Raw genomic sequence first — 10962 nt, 5'->3', positions numbered from 1 at the left:
TCTTTGCTTATGTCTTGTGCGTGCGTGTGTGTGTGTGTAGGGGGATTCACACCATCCTTCAAAATAGTTGGACCTGGCACTAGTGGAATTTGGATTCTGGTTAGTTGGTTTGCTGGATGTTTCTGCCTGCATGTTTGACAGACATGGTGATAGATTTCGATCTGTTTTACTTTATTCTGCTGACCTTTTCTTTCCTCTCAATGTGGTTTTTGTTTGAGATGAATTAATGTCAAAATAAATGGATGCGTTTGAAGAGAATGTTTTTGTTATGCTGTATCTTTCACCAAGCAGGGTAAAATTAGCTGGGGATCCTACTTTTCTTGGAAAAGCAGCAGGAAGAAAGCTGGAAGCAAGTCTTTTGGCAAGTGATAATACATAAATAGCTTTTCCGAATACCGATTAAGTGGACTGTTGTGTTATCATCCAGGAGAGCTGGTAATTGGTTTATTATGGTTTTGGACCACTGGTTTGTTTTTAACATGGGTGACTTGGCCATCACATTAAAGTGAACTACACTTTAATGTTTGTGCCATATACAAGTGCTATAGCTCTGTCAGTAATTCCCAGAGTTCACAAGTTCAATATATTCCGAAAAATAATATTTTCAGTGTTTCATTTTCAAGCTTCATCCTAGTCTAGAGCCAAATGTATGGAAAGGCTCAGAAGAATCTTTTCCTTCATTTAATTAATTACTCTACTGTTGAAAAATGCTATTATTTCCTTCCAAAAACATCATGGAAGATTTGGAGTTGTGGTTTTAAGATACCATGGGAATGACATTCATTATTTGTTATTATAGAGGGTGTTCTGACTTGGGGGGGGAAAAATCTTAGGTCATCACTTGTACCCTCCAAATCCTAACACAGAAGAGATCTCCCCACATGTAAATCTATCACTGTCTGCCAAGAATCTGGATTTATCTCTGCTATATGATCATCTCTCACCTGTATCTCTAGGTTAGTGAGTTTCTTTGGTAAACAACTGGCTGGGAGGACTAAGATCCATAATACCTCTTTGTATTTCCCCCTTACCAGGCCACAGTGGTTGTTCTGCACTGATGTGATGAAAGAGTTAGGGAAAGATGGATACCACAAGAACACGGAATCACAGAATGATTAGGTTGGAAGGGACCTCTGTAGGTCATCTTGACCAAACTCTGCTCAAGCAGAGTCCCTCAGAGCAGGCTGTCCAGGACCATGTTCAGACATTTTAAGAATATCTCCAAGGAGAGAAATTCCACAAGCTCTCTGGGCAACCTGTGCCAGTGCTCCATCATTTTAACAGTAAAAAAATGTTTCCTGATGTTCTGATGGAGCCTCCCATGTTTCAGTTTGTGCCCATTGCCTCTTGACCTGTCACTGGACACCACTTGAAAAGAGTCTGGCTCTGCCTTCCTTGCACCCTCCCTTCAGATATTTGTACACATTGATGAGATCCCCCATGAGTCTTCTTTTCTCTCAGCTAAACAGTGCTACCTCTCTCAGCCTTTCCTTAAAGGAGAGATGACCTGCTGTCAACAATCTTTCTCATGCAGTCCAGGGTACAGTTGGCATTCTTTGTGGCAATGGCACATTGCTGCCTCATGTTCAACATGGTGTCCACCAGGACCCCTAGCTCTTCATCTGCAAAGCTCCTTTCCAGATGTACCCCCAGCATGTACTGGTGCTTGAGGTTTTTCATCCCCAGGTGCAGGACTCTACACTTCTCCATGTTGAACTGCGTGAGGTTCCTGCCAAGCCATTTCTCCAGCTTGTCAAGGTCCCTCTGGATGGCAGCACAACACTGAAGTATCAGCTACTTCTCCCTATTTTGTGTCTTCAGCAAATTTGCTGAGGGTGTACTCTGCCTCATCGTCTAGATCATTACTAAAGACATTGAACATGACTGGTCCCAGTATTGACCCCTGGGGTACACCACTGGTTACTGGCCTCCAACTAGACTTTGTACCATTGATCTCCAACCTCTGGGCCCAGTCATTCAGCCAATTTTCAGTGTCCCCATCCAGACTATGTAATTCATTAGCAGAACATTATCAAGTTGGTCAAAAGCATGACTTCCCCTTTGTGAATCCATGCTGACTACTCCCAATCACCTTCTTGTCCCTCAACTGCCTGGAAATGTTTTCCAGGATTAGCTGCTCCTATATCTTCTCAGGGATTAAGATGAAGCTGACCAGCCTGGAGTTTTCTTCCTGCCTTTTTTTTGAAGATAGGAATGCCATTTGCTTTCCTCTAGTCCTCAGGCACTTCTCCCTACTACCATGATTGATCATGGTTGAAAGTGGCCTCAAAATGACATCAGCCAACTCCCTTAGCACTCATACCATCATGGCCCATGGACTTGTGTATGTGAAGTGTGTATTTGAAAGGATTTTCAAAGACTGCTGAGTAAAACACTGCTATGTTTTGGGTCTCATCTTGTATCCTGAAGAATGTGGAGAACAAACTTGTTACAACCAGATCTACTTCTAAAATGCCGTGGAAGTCAGAAAGCAAAAGATGAAATGAGGTGACATTAAGAAGCATATGATCATTTAAGAATTCTTCCTGGCTTATGTAGGAGACCTAACAGAAATTGACCTCAACCCAGTCTTAAAAATGTCAGTTATAGGCTGACAACTTTAATAAGGTATCTAGTTAAGCATATGAAGGTGTTGTGTCATGAGTTCCCCATGAGTTCCTTCCATTTTTACTTGTCTTTGACTCTTGAGATCTTGCCCACAGTTTTCATTTCTTACCTCAGTGGCCTATTAACTACTTGCTCCCACAGTCTTACAATCAAGGACTGTCAAAGGTGTCCCTATGCTGGAGGCAGCTATGTGGAAAGTGGGAAAAAGAAAACTACCCCTTTTGATGGGGGCAAAGAGAAGGAGTCCTGCAACAAGGCACCTCTTGAATTGGAGGCATAGTCTTCCTTCTTAAGCAAAATATTCAGCTCCCAAAGGATAGTCACTTGATGGCTCTGACAGACACATAAAATAGTCATTTGTGTTTGACTCTGGCAGATATATGACCTGATGTCAGAACTCTTTCAAACTTCCCATTGATTAATACAGAAAAGATGAAGATTTGTAGAGGCAGTTATTAAACCAGTACCTCTCCACACTGAAACTGAATATGCTTCTGAATAAACTGAATACGGTGTAATGTAATTTAGCCAGAGGAAACAGAAAATAGAAGGATCATTTCTGAATGGTTAAATCTCTATTTCTGTTACCTAAATGACAGTGGGCTGAGAAAACTTGAGGCCAGCTCAGTGAAGTAGGAAGGAAAGTCATTTCTCTAATTCACATTATCCCCCAGATTGCGGTAGGGAAAACAGAGGGATATGAGCATTAAGTGAAGAGGACTGCAATGCCATTCTGTGAACTTCTCACTGATTTTGATGGCCCTGATTTTGCGTGAATTACAGATGCATCCAGATCCAAAAAGAGCCTAGGCAAGCTGTTTACTGAAGAGAGAAATGATTTATATTGTTATCCTTATGTCAGTGCTAAAAGGCAAAAGATATAAAGCAGTAATAACATTGATTGTTTAATACACACTTCAGGAAATGTTCTTTTCAGGCTTTACATCAAATATCATTGTGATTTTTTTTTTAATTTAGTTTTTCTAGAACAATTTATTTAAAAGTTTAAAGTTCAGTGTGACTAAACTTTGTTAACGTTGAAAATTCGTGAAACAGCTTTTGTAAAACTAACTTTGTAGTTTACATTTTCTGACTCCTCCGGCAGGTTTTTAGGGTAATCCACAGCACAGGTTATTTAAGGGATTAAATTATTCTCTCTAAAACCGTGCCGTAAAATGAATGTTCTCTCTGCCCTCTCGTGGCCACACGCCTGTGCTGCAGTTTTGCCACGGTGGGAATTTCAAATGCCTGCATTGCATTTCGATGATCCTAATATTTTGCTTTTACTTTACAGAACAAACATAAAATTTTGTATCCCCAAGCAAGTTTTTCTGTATACACTGTATTTATTAATAACTTTTATTTGAGCACAGAAGTTGACTACGTAGACTCTCAAATTGATTACATACCATTTTCTTAGTTTTACCTTATAACAGAGTCTGAAGAAGTGACTTGCATGTTAAAAGAAGTGTGTACGAATTTCTTTTCTAGCCACTAAGCTCATTTTAGTCCAAGGACCTGTGTCTCACTTTTGGCCTGTTCACCTGACAGACATCACATGTTCACATATGCAGTTTCTTCATTTCAGTGATTCTTTATTTATAAAAATCCTGCTCAAAGTTTCCATGTCAAGTCAATCAATCAATATGTAAGCCAATCCCAGTGGAGTTCCTTTAGATTTATCCCAGAGTGAGGACAGGATCAGACCATATTTTACAAAGACCCCCTGCAGTTTAAGGGTTATCATGTATCCCTTGTATGTATAATGATATCAAATACAGGCTTATAGAGGGTTGTACAGTTTCATTTAAGGCCAAAGTGAGCTGCTACTGCTGCTTATCAGTTTTTCTGATGATCAAGTATACACACTAAGAATAGGTACATATACATGCACAGTGGTAGCTCTAATGCTTGTTAGCTGGTAAGGATCTGAATGAGAAATTCTGTGGCAGACATAACAGAAAAAAAAATATAGAGCCTATAACACAGTTATTTAAGAGAACAGTATTATATAAAATGAGAACAGAATAGATTATTCACTGTCAAGATTAAACTAAAGAGGTGAGAGTATTTTGCTGTTTTAATAACACATATATTGGAAAATGGAGAAAAAAAATAGCCATTACTTTGTACATGACCTTCAGACTTTCTCCTACCTGTCACTTTTCACAGTCAGCCCCAGTTCCCACACCCTTATCTCTCAGATTTCTGAGGTTACTAGGAGAATCCCCACTGAGGACTACTGCGCAAGCACAGCCTGTGCTGCTGTTGTGCCAATTCCACCATGCACCAGCTGCACTTAGCATGAGAGGGAAATAAGACCCAGAAAACATTTACCACCGGTTATAAATTTCAAATGGGGGTGGACTCTGCAACCCTCCAGGCTACCCTTGGGGATGCATAAATTCATGTGGAGTATAAATAAGCATAAGCACAGATTTGTTAGGAAATGTCTCCTGGTATGGAGCCTGGGGAAGCATGCAGCAGTGGCTGAGCCAGTGGGGGAAGTATCTTCTGACAGCGGTCTCTTCTTTCCCCCCACCTGCTTTTTTCACACACAACTGACATTTCTAGTTCAAAAACAATTCAGAAACAGCTGCATTCACACTTTCCTATTTCAAGCCATATGTGAGCCCTGTATAAAAGCACAATAGGTACCCAGGTGTACCTTCCCTGGTATTTAATTTTTTTGTAGGCAGCTAAATTAAATTGCTGCGTTTTCATTCCTAGCTGCCGAAAGAAATCAGCTGCTGAATTAGGATGTACCATTTCATTTGAAATGCCTCTTGAGAGACAGAGCAAACTTGCACCTCTCAGAATTGATGATGATCTCTAAGGGCAACTAGGCACTTAGTCAAAAAGGTAACCACATTCAAAGACAAGCACAGCACCCAACATACGTTTTTATTTTTAATTTGATCCTCTGTCTTTAACAGCAGGGTTCAGGGAAAGTTCCTCTCCATTCTTTTATAAATAAAATCCTACATATTGGGCCTATAATGTAATTTTATTACCTCAAGATGCAGATGTACTTTATGTACTCACAGAATTGAACAGCTAAGAGAAGCAGCTGATTTTACAAAGTTCCTCTCTGTTCTCCCTCACAAATTCATGCAAACAGACCAGCTAAGCCCTGCTGGGAATCAACGGCACATGGAGCTCATCAGAAAATACTGGCTCTGTTCAGCATCTCCACAAGTTGTAAATCTACTTGTTTTCAACTGAAATAATCAGAATAAAGCTCTTCAGAGATATAAGTTGACCTGTTGTATACTTTGAATCTCAGTGATGCAAAGTAATTTAATGTGTTCTCTTTGATGTGAGGCAGGGTGGTTTTAGGAACTAAGGGTCAAAACCCAAGCAGAGATTTGAGTTAGGATATGCCTAGTAGTTGCCTCTGGTTTTGAACCACTGCTCATCTATCACTTTTTACCTGTATATGTATAAATGTGGTATTTGCAGTCAGATACAATGACTTAATGTGCCCTACAATATAAATATTGCACTGTGCATATTTATGCATCTGTCCTGTGATATACAGTGTATAAAATTTAACTCCTGTTTTTCACATTTAACCATTTATTCATTCATTATGGCTGAGGTATCAAATATATTTGAGGAAAAAGAGAATACATGTTTTGCAATAGGTAGAATGTGAAGCAGTAATTGAAAGGATTGGTAATGTTTCTTGTTTAGTTATTGACTATCTCTAGCAATATATGCAAGATCAACCCCCCCACATCAGCCTGAATTGCAGGAAATCTGAGAAAAATTAAAGCAGGAAGTGTCTGATATGTGCTTTGCTTTCAACTCTGTTGAACCATAAACTGACTTCTATTTTAATTGAATATGGTTCCAGGTAAGGCAGAAGAATGTGGTCTGTACCAGTCATCACATAAACATCCTCCTGCAGTTATCTGATTCTATACCACAATCCGATAACACGAAATACTGGCTTTTTTGCTCTACAGCAGAAAGAAACAAGAATCTAAAGCTGCCATCTTTGTGATTCTGTGCACATATCACCTACTGTATGCTTTCCCTTTGTTATTGGTAATCCTGAAAATGTAAAGGTAAAACAAAACAAGTCATTGAATAATCCTAATAATGAAAGCATGACTGTACTGTATATGAATATTCTACACTTTTCTATCCACCATTTCATAATTTTGCTGCTTTAGGCAACATATATCCCTGAGTAATGCCAAATTCTTATATTACCAAGACCTAAAGTCCCTGTAAAGAACAGCAAGGATGGGATTTGAGTAGCACTAACAGACAGGAGCTATTCTTGGGAAAATCAAGATATTCTCTATAATACTACAGAAGAGAATCAAAATTCTTAGTTTGATAAGCATTTCTGCTAGATTTTTAGAAGGAAAATTGAAGTCCAGCTCACTCTTCAGGTTTTGCTGACATCAAAAGAGTTTGTTCCTTCACTTAAGTCCCATTGAAGTTCATTTATTAGCTGTATTAGACTGTCATCAACTGGTTCCAGGTACTGCAGCTTTTCCCCATGAGAAACGTAATGCATTTTTGAAAGACTCATCTCAATATGGAAAATACTGCTGATTTAGGATTTAAATGTAGTAGTACCATCAGAAATCACAATTTAGCCAATGTTCTCTTTCTTGGACCATTACTTAGTACTAGAAGCAGCATTTACACATCCATTTAATCTGTTACAGAACAAGCAGACTTGAGGATCTCACATGAAGTCCTCCTTCTGTTTTCGGTAGCAGACCTTCCTATATTTCTTGCACAAGTAGGATCCACCTTCCAAAGCAATCAATATCTCCATCTTTCAGTATTTCTCCATCACATGCTGTGTGAGTGAAAAAGGTACATACTGTGGATGGGACAAAAGGTAGGGGTGTATCACCTAAACAAGGCAAAACTTCTTTTGAGATTACCTAAACCCTTGCCTGACAGCAGCTCTAAAAGGACAGGGTTTAAGCTCAGAGCCTGCCAAAAGGTATAGCTGATTGCATCAGACCTGGATATATCAATAGTTTTGTTTGCAACTCAGGCAAAAGCTTATTCAGGAGCTGCTGTCAGACTGCCTCCAAAACCAGAATGGCCTTACTGGCCAAGACAGAAGTTCCTCTGAGCCAAGCACCTTGTCTTTGGCAGAAACCAAAGATAGGTGGCAGATACTGGCAGTGCACAGCATACTGTGGCAATGAAGTCCATCATATCTGTGTTCTGTTTGCAAAAGCTCTTCCTTTAGTTTAGACTAAAGCTTCTCATTCATAATTTCTTTTGATTCACTTAGTTCTTGTGTTGTCAGAAATAAAATAGTTTTCTATTCTTCTTCTATGCATGAATCATGATTTTATAGTTCTTTATTTTTTACCCTGTCGATCATTTCTTTCACTGCCCAAGAAGCAGTGGTCTATGTAGCTTTTCCTGTAATTTTGATTATGCTTTCCTATGGTCATACAACTGAACTTCTAGCTAATTACTTCATAGGATTCACATGCACAGATATGAAAAGAAGAAAAAAAAATTACACTGTCCATGATTCTTTGAGTTAAAACACACATAAGGATCCTGTAAGCCTCTATTCCCCTTGCTAATGGTACAGATTTCTTTTTCATAAGTATTCTGAGGCCCCTCTATACTTTACATCCACAAGTGCAAATTGGATATCTATGGATGCCCATGCATCTGTGCTAGATGTAATTCAGTGACTGTCACTAGTGAAAACATTTCCAACTCCTGTTAATGGTTACTTTTCAAGAGGGGGTAATTTTCAAAATGTCTTGTTCAGTGTCTGGAAATTTCTAGTAGCCTGTCATTTTGTAAGCATTTGGACCAAGGCCATCACACTTGTCATCTTTTGAAGAAAATGCAGTGGGCAGCTGCAAAAGCAGTTGAAGCGAAACTAAGATTGAAAAATTGCCTGTGTTAAGCTCAACCTTCCCCTTTCCTTTGGATTGCCACTGGTGATTATGGGGCAATGCAAGCCGAGCTAGCTAAAAACAAAGCACCGGGGATTTTGTAGGGTTAGTTTCCATCCATGCAGTTTCATGATGGCTCATACTGGCACTAGAGATGTGGCAGGATATTACGGTCATAGGGTGGAGAGACACAGGGCTGCTCCTATTGCCAAGAGCCTGCAGTCAGAGCTGATCAAACTGATCATGTACCTGTGTGCCAGATTCTAAGTATAAAGACAGAAATGATCTCAATTCCACTGACCAGCCTAGCCTGGCACCTTAGGTCTTTGGAACTGCAAGAGACTGATTTCCTGCCCCTGTGAAGGAAAATTGACAGAGGAATAGGAGTTTGTAATGCCACATGCCCAAGTCTTCAGCTCCTTCTGAGAGTAAAACACTCTTTACATTCCACTACATCTGTCCAAATGATTTATTGCAATCAACCGCATGATGAGCACTCAGACTTTTAAATTAATCAGTAGATTGTCAGCTGTCCTCTCTATAAGCTTAAGTCAGAATCTAAAATAAGCCCGGTGTTGTTTTTGCATGGAGGCTTTAATAACAGACATAAATATTATGTATATGGCAGGGAAGGCTGGGAGCTCCTGAACCCTACTAGAATTCATGCCGGTAAGCCTTGATAGTCTGTCACTTGATTTACTTTAGTCCTTTCCTTGCTTTTTCCCAATTCATGAATAATATCTGTATTTGGATAATAAATAATCTGGTGAGTAATAGCTATAGCAATATACGTTGCCTGTTGTACCCCTTTGCTTCCCATTGCACTATCCAGTGATTGTTTTCTTGGCTCACATGCTCTCAAACCAAACAGAAATTTTGCACAGCGTAGCATAATTCCTCCTTTATATACTTTTCACCTAGCTCTTCCTCTGCTGAAGGAAAATAAATCAAAAGCCATCTCCTGTGTCCATGCTGTGGAGCTTGCAATAAGAGGGCAACCTAACTGTACTTGCTGCTGGGCCAATGTTTGGGCTCCTCCTTTCGTCCCATAGCAGCCATCATTAATGCCATTTGATGTATAGCCCTTCCCTGTTGCTAGGTGATATGTGCCTTAAAAAAGCAGCTCCTATTGCTGCTCAGGGATTCTCACAAATCTTGTTTGCTCTCGGTTCACATGATACGCAGTGAGGTTTGCAGGACCAGAACACAAAGTTCGGGGAATTTCCTTCTGCTGTTCATTTGTCTGTAAATCACTAAGAAATTCCGCAGTTTTCCTGATTACAGAAAGAATAATGTCCTGTCCTGGTGGCAGGCGATGAAAAAACTTCTGCTTCATAGGCTGGGGCCTGGATTTTCCCCCATACAGACAATGTGTTAACCAGCATCCTTCAGCATGGAACTGGCAGCAGTGCCCAAGTGTCAACGTGTCACGCTGCAAAACTGGTGTTTCACCAATACTTCTTAGGTAAAGTATTTTCTGAGACTTAGAGAGAAGCCCAAAGATTGTTTTGGGCCTCTACTTTCAAAAGGCACAATTCCTTTCATAATCTTTTTGACTGACCTCTTTGATGTTTCAAGTCTGAATGAATATCAAGACTAGATATTCTAAGGACTGTAGTCTCACTACTTCGGATTGAATAAGATTCTTCAGCCACCAGTTGATTAGTATTGTCTTTCAAGTAGCCATATTAACTTTGTAGAGGAATGGCAGAGCTCAGGCCATGTCCCAGCTATGAATTTTTCTATTAAAAAGGATCAATTTCATCATGGTTTTTTTTTTTTCCTTTTTTTTTTTTTTTCGGGGGGGTGTCTTCTAAAGATATGTGGAATGTAAGGATATCTGGTTACTGGTTATACAGCATAAAAGGCTAAAACAAGAGACAGGAGAAGTAATAAATTAAACTCTCAGTATCCAAACCCTGAGGAAGAGGAGATAACAAAACAGTAATAAAGAGCAGAACTTTTAGATCAGTGATTGATGGGGCCTTAAAGAACCACTCAACGCCTCATGGAGGTTCAGCCAGAGCTTTGTAGCTGGCTATCATGGATCTCATGGGAAAGAGCAAACTTAAGATGGGGTTTTTGAAAGGGCTTGGGGGATCACATAAAACTTACTATGGGATGTTTTAAAGGGATGTGGGAAAGTGCTGAACTTATTTGGGGACGGTTTAGGGGAGGGCCAAAGACAGTCAAGGGGAGGGGTCAAGATAGATGGCGGAAGAACATGCATGGGAAAATGGAGAAGAGGGAGGATAAAGGAATTTGGCTGCATGCAAGCAATCTACTGTGCTTGTCTGGTCATGTCTTGTGCCTGATCATCATGGTTTGTCCTATCCTTGTGTTAATATCTGTATGTTTTCCTGTATGAGTGTGCTCTCTGGTCTGTGTGCATTTGTGTATGCATGACTAGCAAGTTTCAAGCTAGGCTATG

The sequence above is a fragment of the Anser anser genome (assembly GCF_964211835.1).
Source record: "Anser anser genome assembly, chromosome: 2".
In the NCBI taxonomy this organism is placed as follows: domain Eukaryota; kingdom Metazoa; phylum Chordata; class Aves; order Anseriformes; family Anatidae; genus Anser; species Anser anser.
Note: the sequence above shows the minus strand (reverse complement) of the source record.